The 15,300-nt window shown below is 40.1% G+C and overlaps 1 long non-coding RNA gene across 1 annotated transcript; it reads right to left on the bottom strand.

Moving 5' to 3' along the window:
- Positions 1-2,289: 2,289 nt before the first annotated feature.
- Positions 2,290-2,752, bottom strand: LOC122040002. The gene is made up of 3 exons (XR_006128472.1): positions 2,661-2,752; positions 2,463-2,538; positions 2,290-2,371 (listed from the first exon to the last, which is right to left on the bottom strand). It is a non-coding gene; the product is annotated as an uncharacterized LOC122040002 (long non-coding RNA).
- Positions 2,753-15,300: the final 12,548 nt, after the last annotated feature.

Raw genomic sequence — 15,300 nt, 5'->3', positions numbered from 1 at the left:
TCGGGTCGAGTCGTCGCATCCATCTTGCTTCTTATTCCGCTGCGCCTCTGGTGCTCCAAAAGTACCACGCCTCGCAAGAATCCGATCCGCGATAAAAATAGAATTTTACATATATCGATCATATATTCCACTAGGGAATGCACATGTAATCTAGATTGAAAATAAAATTCTAAAATCCTAGGGCTAATACAGCTCCTGCTGTATTAGTTACATACAATCATGCACACACAAAATAATGCCCTTGACATGTCCAAGGGTCCAATCACACACAATATCTATAAGCCATAATAGTTGGAGCATGCATCCACAAAGTTAGCACATCCTACTATTATCCTACCTAAATTATGTATGACATGTGCATAACCTAATTTGAAATCCAAACACATAGAGGCAAACCCTAGCTCTGATACCAATTGTTGGTTAGTCCTAAGAAAATCGTACCGGTTCCACTGTACAAAAATTTTGTACAAGTGTCGAACCTTTCCTTAAATAACCTATTGTATTATTTATAAGTTAAATTAGGAATCACAGACGGAACTTAACATCATTGATTCCAAATTTAACTTATCTGTTCTTAATGGTTTAGATTTGAATCGCAAGCGAAACTTAACACTATTGATTCAAATCTACCTAAGTTATTAATTTCATAAATATTAATTTCCAAAATTGGCTTCCAGGACTCACTACAAGAAAAAAGCCTAACAATAACGATTTTTCACCGTTGTCGTAGCACCTTTAGAGCTGTTGTTAAATGTCGTGTTGTTAAAAGGGGTGCCCAAAGACAACAGTTTTTAACCGTTGTCTTTAAAAGAAAAGACAACATTTTTACAACGGTGAAAACTATTGTCTTTTCCTTCAAAGACAATAATTTTTCACCGTTGTCTTTGAGCGTCTACCTTTAATAACAGGGTCTTCAACAACAGTTTTAAACTATCTACGACAACGGTGAAAAATCGTTGTCTTTTTTAGATTAAAAACAAAAAAATTTAATACACAATTTTCTAATATTATAAATCATTTAAAATATTAAATTTCAAAATAAAATTTAATATACAATTTTTTAACATTTAAAAATAATATCTATAATATTCTGAAGAAATTTCATAGGCAACCAACAAAATTTCATAAGCAACCAACAAAATGATAACACTATTAAAATAAAGGTAAAACAATATAACACGAGATTTTCTACTTAGATGTCGGTGAAGAGGAGGGATTGCAGCTCCTAGTGCTCCTTAATTTGTTAAAGTCTCTCCATGTTTTTAGCTTGTCAACATTCTTTCCAATACTCTTGAGGACACCTATTCGAATAAAGATATATATTACAAATTAGAAACTAAACTGTACGCATGATTCTAATTGCACTGCATAAATGTTACATAACCATAAAAATCATTTGATATAGTCATCTAACAGAAGTGCAAAAAGCGTTATCTATGTAACATAAATGGTAACCTCTTGAAACAATAGTAGGAATGGCTGCAGTAATTACCTGAAACAACATAAATCGTTAGTTTTGAAGGCAGAGTAGAGAGATGTCATGCAACTTTTAGAAATCAATGCAACATAATCTTAAAGAATAACATTATAGCAGGATAAAGATGCTAAAAAGAGCAGTAGATTGAAACTAAAAAACCCACCAAAGAGTCTTTAATATGTACAAAACACCTTTTAGCTTCATGTTGAATACAAAGTGAACATAATCGAATGAATCGAGATGAAAATATTGCAAATGTAAGTTAGAAAAAAAACTAAGAAATGATAAAGTAACTGTAATTTAATCTAACTTACGATTTAATTCTAGATTTAAATCCTGTGGTGCCTGACTAAAACCCTGTGGCTCACCAGCATTTTTAGGGGGTAAATCAGCATTTCTATAACTATCCACAAAATGCTCACTTCCTTCTGAATTCTGTACAGGAAAAGAAAAAGAAAAACAAAATAGACGAGATTCAACAATTCTGTGGCAAGAAATATGTAGCAAGCGATGCACAAATTACACATTCAAATTGACCTTGTGTATATGCTGAGGCGATGCATTGTCAAATTACTGACTAGATGGCAATCCATCGCTTGGTTGTGTGCCCTAACAAAAGATAAAAAAAGCATGACATTATTAGGCCAACCAAGCAAAAGAAAAGCCTCTCCACAACATTATGTTATGGTTCATAAAAAGGAAACATTTTGTATTTTTTTTATTTGGCTATGAAATATAGGTGATAGAGCATACATAAGTGTAGCTCGAGAGGCCTGAGGAAATTGATTGATCAGGATCACCACCTGGAGGACCTGGTTCAGGTTTTCGGACTTCTTTAAGAGCTTTCCTTATATCTGCAGCTTTCCAAACTGCATACTTCTGTTTTTGCTCAATCTGGAAAGTAGAGTATGATCAGAATTAGTCTGCTTGCTCATATTGAACCAAAAAAATAGTTCTTTATAAAATGGCAAAGTGCAAAACTTACTTCAGGCTGAAGTTCACCAAATTGATATAGTATCTCAAAAAAGATACTTGCAGCATAAAAAGTTTTTGCAGTATTCCTATAATATTACTAGTACTTAATTTCCCAACCATTGTGAGACTAAGAAAAGCCAGTGAAATATCTTAATAGATATGCCTAGATAGATAAGAAAATGATAAAGAAACATGTTCCTTCACATACAGATCTGCACGACCAGCACGATCTTGCTTATCTGCCTTTGCAAAAAGATTTGATGCAAAACCCTCCACATAAAGGTTGTCCTCAGGCCCTAACTGTAATGACTTTTTGTCCTGTGCAAAATCACAGAATCTGAATCAAAATGAAGCAAATTATCATCCAAAGTATAAAAAGAGTATTAAAACGAAATTCAATGGTGATTCTCTTCAGATATTAGGGTTGGTTGCTTACCTTCGAAGCCCTAAGGCAACCTCACGCCAGCGATCGGATGGCTCTAGCTTGATCCCATGGCACCAGAACAAAAATTAGGGCACGACTATACCTCAGACGCCGGCAACGATCCATGGGAAATCGGAGCACAGGGAACCTACGCACTCCCTCGATCAACGGCGTTGTCGATCTGTCCTCAAGCCAAGGCGATGACGGCTTTACGAAGGAAGGGAGAGCTCGGCAGTGTCGGTGTCGCGTGAGAGAGGAGAGGGAGGACTCGGTGACGGAAATGTTGGGATCTTAGATGGCTAGAGGGGGGGTGAATAGCCTCTTTGAAAAACACTAAACGCAAATTTCTTCAAGAACTTTGTTAGCACAGCACAGCGGAAACAGAAAACTAAAGCGAAGGAAAAACAAACACACAGCAAACACAAGGATATACGAGGTTCGGGAATAACTTGCCCCTACTCCTCGGCGTGTCCGTAAGGAGGACAACTCCTTGATCTTTCGGTAGATCACACCCCGGACAAGATCCAGCTAAAGATGTCTCCTTCTCGGTGGAGCAACCTCTCAACAAAGTCTCAGTTGATTATAGATTTAAGCACAAGACTTACAGTGGCTGAGAAAAATATTAAGATCAGCTTACAGCCACGCGGAGAAGAGAACAGAGCAGAGAGCGCACAATCAACCTTCTCAGCAAGGAACTCACAGCTTCACCAACTTGCTCTCTCGAAGGCTTGATCACAAAAGACAGAGAATTCAGAAAATCCCTTTCTGAACTCCTCTTCTTCCTTCTTATGTCTCTCTGCTTTACTGGCTCGAATCACCGCCGTCTGCAGAATCGCTGCTGCCAGCAAGGCGTAGCCAATCACCTCTCCTCCTCTTCTGATTCTCTGAACACATGCCAATGGAAATCACTGGCGTCTCTGGATACCAACCAATGGGTAGAAGTCAAACTGAGCAGCCCAATCGTAATCGGATTTCGCCAGTGAACGTTGATGCCCCAAATGTATCTGTTGCAGCAAATTACAATGAAAAGGGTACTTGTCTCCTTCTCTTAATGAAGCTTAATTTGAATCCAAACATGAGAATGTGACCTGCAACCTGCAAGCTAGAAAGACTCACAGCAGATGGTTAAAAACAGATGGTGAAGACAAATACGGCAATCAGAAAAAGTACATGCAAAACAAACAATACTGTGGATCGGTCCAGACCCATGCCATGCTCGATCGGTCTGCGGACCGATCAGGAATATCTGATCGGTCCCGGCATCGATCGAGATAGCGCTGTTGAAAATACGCCTACTCGATCGGTGCGGACGATCGAGAACAATCTGATCGGTCCCGGACCGATCGGATAGCGTTCTTCCCAGCGTTTAGCTTCCGATCGGTCTGACGGATCGGTAACATCCATGAGCTCGATCGATTTCGATCGGTGCGCGGCCGTCGATGGCGTTCGATAGCTCGATCAATTCGATCGATCGGCGACCGATCGGTATAAAATTTCTTTGGATCGGTCCGCGACCGTCGGTGTCAAGTTTCACCGGATCGGTGCCGACCGATCCAGCCTTTCGATCGGGTCGAGCCCTCGACCTAGTCCGGAGAAACGAGCTCCCTAGCTCTCTCCGACTTCATCTGGTCCTAGAGAACGAGCTACCGAGCCCTCTCTGACTTCGCATGCCAAGCTTCCTTCTTGGACTTTTCAACACCAGATGTCCGATCACCCTTGATCCATCTGGATTTTCCCTTGCCTGGCTTCACTCACCAGGACTTGCACCTAGCTTCACTCACTAGGGTTTTCACCTGGCTTCACTCACCAGGATTTCCAATCTGCCTGGCTTCACTCACCAGGACTTTCCAACTGCCTAACATCCCAGTTAGGACTTTCTCAATCAGGTCAACCTAGTCAACCTAGATTAGTAATTAATCTGAGTTAAATATCTAATACAAACTTAAATCAGTGTCAACAGCAAAACAACATCCAGGTCAGACTGTATCAACAGGAAAAACCTAGGGCTCGGGTGGAAAGAGTTGAGAAGAAGAAGAGATCAGGATGATCCGGGCTTCGATCTCTAGCAACCTCCGGCGACATGCTACCAGTCGACGTCGACGATCATCGAAGGTAGAACTCTGTTGCCCGTCGCCTTAGTGTTGTCCGCGAGAAAGAGCAGAGGAAGAAGGGAAGAAAGGAAAAGGTTCGGGAGAGGTGAGGAACTAGGATCGGGATCGGCGTTAGGGAGAAATAATAAGAAAAGGAATATAAATAATTAAACATTTCCTCATTTAAACGGGTATCCCAAACAGGCCTTATCCCTACCGTAATTTTGTCCCCTCAAAACACGTCGCATGAGCTTCGAAAAATTTCCATAAAATTTCTAAAAATTCTGAAAAAATTCTATAAGGCTATTAATTAAATAACCCTATTTAATTAATTTTCTGATATCTCACAGAGGAGCTTGACGTCGGCAAGATCGGGAGAGGGGAAACTAGGGCACGGGGGATGGCAAAGGGTGGCGGTGCGACTGCAATAGGAAACTAGGGCACGGGGAGAGGGGAAAGGGCGCCGGTGATTGGGAGTAACCGGCAGCACCCTCGACGGCTGGCGATGGTTGTGTCTTCGGGAATGTGAGGGCAGCGCCGGCTGCGTCGGACGTCAGCAATGAAGAGGAGATCACGGTGACGGTGAGATCGGCAGGAGAAGAGGAGGAATGGGAAAAAAAAATGAGATTGTTTAGATTTATATATGTAGGTTATTAAATAAATAAACTCCCACTTTATTAGTACTCGAAATAGGCTTTCTCTAAGTTTAATCGATTTACCCTATTAAATGTGTCATACCGACTCTATTTATATTCTAAAAAAATTCTAAAAATTTTTAAAAAATTCTACCTCCCAAAGAAGCGCCAAAAAGTCGATGCGCTAACACTTTAAAGGCAAAGCAGTGAGAGCGACGAGGAGCGTCTTTCGCGGAGGAGTCGCGAAGGAGGAGTCAGAGATAGGTTTTTGTTCATTGAAGGGTCACAGAGAAGTGGGTTTTAGGTTTTTTTCATGAAGTTAAAAAAATTGTTGTGTTTTTAGGATTCAACAACATTCAATAGACAACAGTTTAATAAAACTATTGTATATTATCACATAAGCAACACTAAAAGACAATAGTTTTTTAAAACTGTTGTCTTTGACACACATTAGACAATAGTTTTTTGAAAAACTGTTGTTATTTAAAAAACATTATGGTGAACAACAACAATTTTCAATAAAACTATTGTTACATGGAAAAAAGACAATAATTTTTTGAAAAACAGTTGTCTATTAGGTGTGGTTAAATCCAAAATTTCTTGTAGTGACTTCATGGTGAGGCACATGGCCTTCTTGGATATGGGAGAAACCACCACCGCCTAGGCAAAGCCTTTTAAGGAAAGCTAATATTTATTTCCTTAAATAACTCTAGGTTAACCAAAAAGAACAATTGAATCACAAATTCAAAAAAGAAAACACAAACTCGAAAAACTATTTCGAAAACTCTAGAATCATATGCCTCTTGTGTTTGGTATTTCCAAAAATAACTATACAAAGAAAACTAGTATGATGCGGAAAATAATTACTAGTTATACCTTTCTTTGTAAGCAAAAATAACCTCTTGATCTTCTACCGTATTCCTCTTCTAACCTCGGACGTTGTGTGGGAAACGATCTTCCGAGACGAGAACCACCAAGCACCTTCTTCTTCCTTCTAGGTTTCGGCCACTACAATTCTCCAAGAGAAGTAGAGGCCCGACCACCACCACCAAGCTCCAAGGGATGCAAGAAACAAAACCTCCTTTCTCTCCTTCTTCTCCTAGCTAGAACTAGCCACCATCAAGAGCTCCAAGAGGGGTTGCCGCTGGCCACAAGAAGAAGAGAAGAGGGAGAAGCTAGGGCCGGCCACCAAGGAGGAAAAGAGAGGAAGAATAGAATAGAGTCGTTCACCCATGAAGTCACCTCTACCCCCTCTTTTATAATCCTTGGTCTTGGCAAATAAAGAAATTTAAATAAAAACTTCCTTAATTCTTTTGCCATGAAAAGGAAAATTTATTTAATTAAAACAATTTTCTCTTCTCAATTTACAATGGCCGACCACTTTAAAAACAAAACAAGGAGAGTTTTAATTAATTAAAACTTCCTAATTTGTCTCCGGAAATTTATAAAAAATTTCTCCAATAATTTTTCCCTTCATGGTGGTTTGTAAAAAGGAAATTTTATAAATTAAAATCTTTCTTTTAAACATGTGGATAAAAAGAAAGTTATCTCTAAAAATTAAAATCTCTTTTAATCTACAAATAAGGAAAGATATCAAATCTTTTCTTAATCTTTTGTAGAAACTTATAAAAGAGAATATTTATTTTTTAAACTCTCTTTTAAATCATGAACATGGTTAAAAAGGAAAGTTTTCTCAAAATTAAAATCTAACTTTCAATCTACAAATAAGGAAAGATTTCAAATCTTTTCTGAATCTTTTGTAGAAAGCTATAAAAGGAAATATTTAAATTTTAAACTCTCTTTTAAAACCATGATATCCACATAAGAAATAATTTTAACAAAAATCCCCTTTTAATATGATGTGGTCGGCCACCTAAGCTTGGGCTCCAAGCTATTGGTCGACCACCTTAAGGCTTGGCCGGCCCTAAGCTTGAGCTTCAAGCTTGGCTTGGCCGGCTCCTATTGGTTGGGTAAGAAGGTGGGTATGTGGTGGGTATAAATCTCTATATACAAGAGGCTACGATAGGGACCGAGAGGAGAAATTGGTTTTGATATCCCAATGAAATTAAGCATCCCGTGGTCGCCCCGAACACATAACTTAATTTCATTAATAATAATTCATTCCACTAAAGAACTATTATTGAACTACCGCACCAATCCCAAATTACATTTTGGGCTCCTTCTTATTATGAGTGTGTTAGTCTCCCTATGTTTAAGATAATGAATGTCCACTAATTAAATGAGTTACTGACAACTCACTTAATTAATATCTTAGTCCAAGAGTAGTACCACTCAACCTTATCGTCATGTCGGACTAAGTCCACTTGTAGGATTTAACATGGCAATCCTTATGAGCTCCTCTTGGGGTCATTCTCAACCTAGATTACTAGGACACAGATTCCTTCTATAATCAACAACACACACTATAAGTGATATCATTTCCCAACTTATCGTGCTTATTGATTTATTGAACTAAATCTCACCCATTGATAAATTAAAGAAATAAATATCAAATATATGTGCTTGTTATTATATTAGGATTAAGAGCACACACTTCCATAATAACTAAGGTCTAGTTCTTTTATCAAGTCAGTATAAAAAGAACTTACCTAAAATGGTCTTACTCAATACACTTAGAGTGTACTAGTGTAATTTATTAGTCAAGATAAACTAATACCTAATTACACTACGACTATTTCAATGGTTTGTTCCTTTCCATCTTAGTCGTGAGCAACTGTTTATAATTTATAAAGAACTGATAACATGATCTTCTGTGTGTAACACCACACACTATGTTATCTGTAATATAAATTAATTGAACAACTACATTTATCTTTGATCCTGTCTGAGAAGCTGACCGTGAAGGAGATCCGGAAGAAGGAAACCCACTATAATGACGAAGAATAATGCCGGTGAAACCTCGACCCAAGAAACCCAAAGCGGATCGGAAGAAAACCAGAATTACCAAAGGAAATCTGATAAGTAGGAAGAAATCCCCGTCCGAATAGGAGAAAACTGAACTTTCAAGCTCCCGAAGCTCCCTGCGCACAAGAGACCAACCAACACTATCGTCAGTGACCTAAGACCAGGGTGGGAATCCCTGGCTAGGCCCTCCGACGCTCAAGTTAGCGATCTCTCTTGATGTCGAGGAAGGAAGAAGAAAAGAGATGAACAGTCGCCAGAAAATTAGGGATGTGAACTTACCTATCCAACGGAGAGGATTCCCCCTTTTATACCACTTCATATAACCTCCGTAGTCATGAAGTGGACCCCGGTTTGTTAGAGTTCGTTATGATATCAGCTGCGTACTTCGGAAAGATGATTTTTAAGGAATCTTTTTGTACCCCAGATGTACCTTCTTTGTCGTTTAGCGCCTGCAAGACAAGCTGAAAGCATATTTCCCACCAAAAAATATATATTCTCTATCCTGAATTATTCTATTCGATATATTCATGTATGATTCTTCTTCACGTGACTTCTATTTATATCTTTACTGTGTCAAAATAATATTTTATCCAACATGTTTCTGAAGTATTCATTAACCTTTTTGGACGATATTGGTCTATCTTCGTTCGGCAGGCATGTATCGACCGTTATTGGTTTACCTTTGTTCTGAAGGTATGTCCCGACCAATATTGACTTACCTTCATACGGCAAGCATGTATCGACCGATATTGACTTACCTTCATACGGCAAGCATGTATCGACCGATATTGTCCTACCTTCGTTCGGCAGGAATGTATCGGCCGATATTGATTTATCTTTGCTCTGGAGTGTGCATCGGTCGTTATACGGCAAGCATGTATCGACCGATATTGGCCTACCTTCATTCGGCAGACATGTATCGACCGATATTGGCCTACCTTCGTTCGGCAGGAATGTATCGGCCGATATTGGTTTATCTTTGCTCTGGAGTGTGCATCGGTCGTTATTAACTTACCTTCATACGGTAAGCATGTATCGACCGATATTGGCCTACCTTCGTTCGGCAGACATGTATCGACCGGTATTGGCCTACCTTCGTTCGGCAGGAATGTATCGGCCGATATTGGTTTATCTTTGCTCTGGAGTGTTCATCGGTCGTTATTAACTTACCTTCATACGGCAAGCATGTATCGACCGTTATTGGTTTACCTTTGTTCTGAAGGTATGTCCCGACCAATATTGACTTACCTTCATACGGCAAGCATGTATTGACCGATATTGACTTACCTTCATACGGCAAGAATGTATCGGCCGATATTGGCCTTCCTCCTTTGACTCTTTCTTCCTTTTCTTTCCTCATCTGAATACCCTTAAAACCTAACCCATATCACTAGCCTTCCCCTTAAGTCTAGTCGAAGGAGGTGTAGATGACTGACTAGACATAAGTATGGTCTTGTCTTTTCCTACCCGTGCCTCTGCTCCAGATTTTGAAATGACCTCACAGATTTTGTGTGCCACTGTCTTAATAAATTAAGTATAGCAATCCTGTGAGCCTTTTTCTCCTTTAAATAGGGCTACCAGCCTACAACCTTCTCTTCACCCACAACCCTTCTCAGTTCTTTTTCTTCCTTGCCACTTTTTGTTGCTAAGGCCATGGTCGTGGATCCTCCTCTCTGGAGGCAACTTTTGTTGGACCTGGTGAGATCTATATACGAGTTTATTGGGATTTTTGCTCCGGTTACTCCATGGGTACAAGGGATCGTCTTAAGAGAGGAAGCTTCACAGTTCAAATCTTCTATCCAAAGATGCAGGTGCTCTGAAGGACCCAAGAAACTTCAGAGAAATTTTTACTACTTATAGGGGGGCAGCCAAATGACCCATGGGTGTTGTGTGAAGGGCACAACACATGTTACCCTTGGGCTAAACTTGATTGCTCCACTCGCTGAGCTCATACGGCTTGAGAGGGGAAGTGGTTTTTACATTTACTTTTCCATCATGGAATGAATCAATGTTCCCTTGTCTCGTTGCCCTTGAGCTTTTTTGTTTTTTGTTGCTTTCTTCGTCCAGGGCAAAATATTGCCTCTTATGTGCCTTGGCAAGTTCGGACGAAGTGAGCTATTTCCATCTCCGCTCCATGGTAAGTTTGAATCCAATGGTGATTGAAATTTTCTGCGTTCTCCAAGAGTGTATACTTGTAATATTTGTTTTCTATTTGAGGTTTATTGTTCCTGAGGGGAATGTAATATTGTGTATCTGATCAGATCATAAATGTAAAGACCAACTTTTGTCTCAGATGCTTTGTTCTTGTTACTAAATCTTCTGTTTTTTACAAGATGTTGTGTTGCACTCATCATTTCTTCGGGTATTTTATGTGCTATTCATCATGGCTAACACTATCTTACCTGTTGCCATGGTTCAGTATTTCTACATCAACGGATGCTATTCCTTAGACTGAAACATTCATACCCGCAATTATCTCTGTAAACATAAAGTTATTTCAACAAATACTAACTTATGTTTCGTACGCCCAAATTAAAATTTATCCTTCTCCTAAAATATTACCCTTAAAATATTTTTATCTTTAGCCTGAGTATGGTCAAAAAGTTCTGTCCTTTCTATTTCATTAGGCCCAGTCGATCACGTTTCCTTTCGAGGTTTCTGAACTGGTGGTTGGCTCTCCTTCGGGTGAGAGAATGTTCGAGGCACTACCAACCCCATCGCGATCCGATTCGTCACGTTTGATATAAATGCCCCTCTCCCCCCTTTTTTTTTATTTTTTTTTATGATGACCTGACACATGCCTTTTCTGATCACCACATCACATAGGCCTTTCGCCTTTCTATTGCAATCCTCAGCGTCTGCTGAGCTACCAACGTCCTAATCTGACGACCGTCTTGCGTTTTTCAAACCCTAAACCTTTCGTCTCCTCTTTAAACCTCGCCCTTCCTTTTTCCTTCTCTAGAGCTTTTTTCCTGTTGCTGTCTTCAACCAGTCCTTGTGCTCGTCGTTTCACGACGATCCCCTTTCTTGTCTTCAGTAAGTAATCCATTATTGCTCTAGCCCATACCTTTGTCCATGGCTGAATAAGCAATTGCTCCTTGATATGTCCATATGTCTTCTATCTTTGATAAGAATGCTAGATTATCCATCCTTCGCCAATATGAAATTCCTAAGGAATATAAAATCATACTCCCAACACCGAATGCTCGACCTCATCATCCCCCTGATAACTGCGTGACTTTTTTCAGGGACCAGTTGATAGGGGGCTTAAGGTTCCCCATTCCTCCTTTCTTAATTGAAATAAGTCGATATTTTGATATTCCTTTGCAACAATTTGCTCCTAATGCATTTCGTTATCTATGCGGTACTTATATGTTGTTTTGTCTACGAGATATTCCTCCTACTCCTCAAAATTTCTTCATGTTTTCCTACCCCAAGCTCTCGGAACCTGGTGTCTTCTTATTCCAGTCGAGAACTAAAATGGTCCTTTTTGGAGATATGCCATCGTCTCTCAAAGCCTGGAAATCTTGTTTTTTCTTTTTAAAGTTTCCGGGACCTATTCCTTGGTCTCATGCTTGGAAATCTTTCTTGCCTCCCTTACCCGATGTTAGAGAGTTTCATCTCCTTCCTGCTTTTCCTATTTATTGTGAGAAGTTATTAGGTCACCGGCTCTCGATCCCGAAATGGTTGAAGGTCGAGCTTTTATACCTATTTGGTTTAAGCCCCGTCAAACCCGATACTCACATTTCCTTAGGTAACGTCTTGTTCTTTTCTTTTTGCTTATAACTACCTAAATTATTTCTCTGTTCTATACAGTGGAGAGTTTCTATGATGCTTTGATTGATGAAGAAATACGCGTGGAAGAAGAATTGCTTCGCGCCAAGGAGGCCGAATTTCTGGCTGCTATCGCCCCTCCACCGTCAATTGAAGAGCCGGCTCCCTTAGCCGAAATACCTAGCTCTTCTGGGCTTCATGAGACTCCAGGAGGCTCTTCTAGGGATCCTGCTGCACAGATCCTCCCTGATCCTGCTCCCGCTATTACGTCTCCCGCAGCTGTCACTGTCTCCCCATCTGCTATTCCTCTTATTGAGCTTACATCCCCTGGTAGTTCTGATAAACCCCTAACTAAGATTTCTGTGGGCAAGTGTCCGGGACGCAAGCTGACCAGGGCTCCTCCTCCAAAAAGGAGGCTCATTCTTACTGCTGATGAGCTTGCTTCAGAAGATTTTGTGTCAACTGACCTTCTTTTCGATGAGCCCACATTAGCAGGACTTTATCCTTCCTTGAATTTTCCTACCTCTCCTTTTCCTAAAACTAGTACTTCTGGTGACGTTTCTTTTACTTTTCCTCTGTCTATTCCGACTTCAGGATCTCTACCCTCTTCGCCTTCTTCTTACTTGGTTTTTGCTCCACCATCTATCCCTACTTCTTCCTTCTCAACTGGTTCTTCTACCATTCCTGTTCTCCCCATATTACTGGGGGGTTCTTTCGCTAGTTCCTGGGATGAGGTGTGTCCCCTCTTTGAGGGGCTTTCCATTCCTGAAGCGATTGACCACTTTTCTAATAAAGAGAATAAGGTATGTTTACATACTCCTGCTTTCTGTTTGTGAAGTATCGTCTTATGGTTTTGAATATGCTCCCAGCGGTGGCTAGAGAACATGGGTTTCTCTCGACTATTGCACAATCTGTACACTGAGAACGAGAAATTGAAATCGGAGAACAAGGGGTTGCGACAGCAGGTTATCGAATTGTCTTCTGCCGAGTTTTCCGCTGCCGCCAAGAAGCAATTTGAAACTCAAATTGAGAGCCTTGAAGCCCAATTCAAATTGGTTACGGACCTCAATCAAGAGCTGACCTCAAAACTTGGCGAACTAAAAGAGAATTATGAAGCAGAATTGACTGAGAAACTCAAAGCCTTACAGCTGAAAGAGGACGAGGTAGCCTCTTTGACCACCTCCCTTGATTCGACTAAAGCCGAGGCTTCTTCCAGAAAAGATGAATTAAAAACCTCTCAGATGGCGCTGGTAGTCTACAAAGGGGGTGAGGATGTTCGTTATAAGGAGCGAGCCACAGCCATGATTGAATCTCCCGAGTTCAACAGACCGATCGTGAGGTCCATTCTATCCGCTTTTATTGCAGGAGCTCAAGGGGCGATTCAACAATTAAAAGAAGAGCATTATTTATCTCGCGATCCTCCTCCTAATTTCTTAAACAAACGTAAACTGATTAAAAACAAACCTCCTGATCTGTACCCCAGGCTGACTCTAACTTAGGTTCGAGTTATTGCAATTCAGTACTGATAAGCTTGTGTGACTTTGATTACTCTTCTTGGGTTGTAAATTTTACTCTTTCTCAGGATAAATATATGTTTTTTGCAAATGTATCTAATGTTATGACGCGAGACTTCCCTATGAGCCTTTTCTTAATGATCGCCCGATATATATTAAGATTGATAGATACCGCCCGATATTTTATAGCTTAGTTACATCCCGTCCGATTTAACACGGCTTCATCATGCTATCCTTGATATTGGTCGATTTGTTCTGCTAGACTGGTTTATCATTGTATCTTCATATGTCTTTTTTCGCATAGTAATTGAGTCTCACTGGGTTTTATCATAACGTATATTATTTGCCTCACTATAATAAGCCTTTTGTCAATATATTTTGAACAATCTTTAGTTCGGCCGGTTTGTCAAAACCGTCCGATTTTCATCTACGGATTTTGTCTATTAACTACTATCTGACGCTTGACTTCCATTTTATTAACTACTATCCGACGCTTGACTTCCTTATAGTTTATCATACTAATTTCTATCTGTCCTTGCCAGGATTTCCTAAGAACACTTCTGAGGAAACTCACACCTGTTTCCGAGGTAGCTTTTTCCTCTTGATTTTATCTTTTAATATTATTATCTATTTATAACGATTGATACTCCAAGCACCTTTTTCCCCCTTTTGCTGTTTTATCTTAAGGGTTTTAGCTCAAGGCAAAAAGAAAGATAAGGGCTTACGAGGTTTTCTCTTGTTTTTCTTCATCTTTCGTCTTCTTCCCTGATTCCTTGTTCTGTGATTGCTTCTCCCCATGGCAGTTTCTTCTCCTGCGTGGTTTATATCTCCCCGAGGATGAATAATCTCAGTTGAGACTGGATATGAAATTGTATAAAACTATTGGCCTCCGAGCTGATTATAATATCTCGGACGACTTTTGAGTAAAGACTTTCACTTTCACATATCTGGGCTCCTCTATGGAATCCCCTCTCGAAATTAGGCTTCGAAGCCAGGAGATTCTCTGATTATTTATATCTTGCACGGGTTTAGAATCTTTGATCTCTTTTGTGAAGACTCATCTGATGTATTTCATATAATTTCCCGATGGTTCTGCTTCATATTGGTTTATAGTCTCCGGCTTCTCCTATAAAGGCCCGTTCGGGTTGCTTCATAGGACTTTGCCGATCGACTTTGGTCTGTCTTGGTTTATAGTCTCCGGTTTTTTCTATGAAGGCCCGCCGGGTTACTTCATAGAATCTTCCCGATCGACTTTGGTTTATAGTCTCCGAGTCTTCCTATGAAGGCCCGACCGGGTTACTTCATAGGCTTTTCTCGATCGACTTTGATCTGTCTTGGTTTATAGTCTCCGGTTTTTCCTATGAAGGCCCGCCGGGTTACTTCATAGAATCTTCCCGATCGACTTTGGTTTATAGTCTCCGAGTCTTCCTATGAAGGCCCGACCGGGTTACTTCATAGGCTTTTCTCGATCGACTTTGATCTGTCT

This window comes from Zingiber officinale, chromosome 2A (assembly GCF_018446385.1).
Source record: "Zingiber officinale cultivar Zhangliang chromosome 2A, Zo_v1.1, whole genome shotgun sequence".
Classification (NCBI taxonomy): domain Eukaryota; kingdom Viridiplantae; phylum Streptophyta; class Magnoliopsida; order Zingiberales; family Zingiberaceae; genus Zingiber; species Zingiber officinale.
This window is presented reverse-complemented; position numbering and strand designations above follow the sequence as displayed.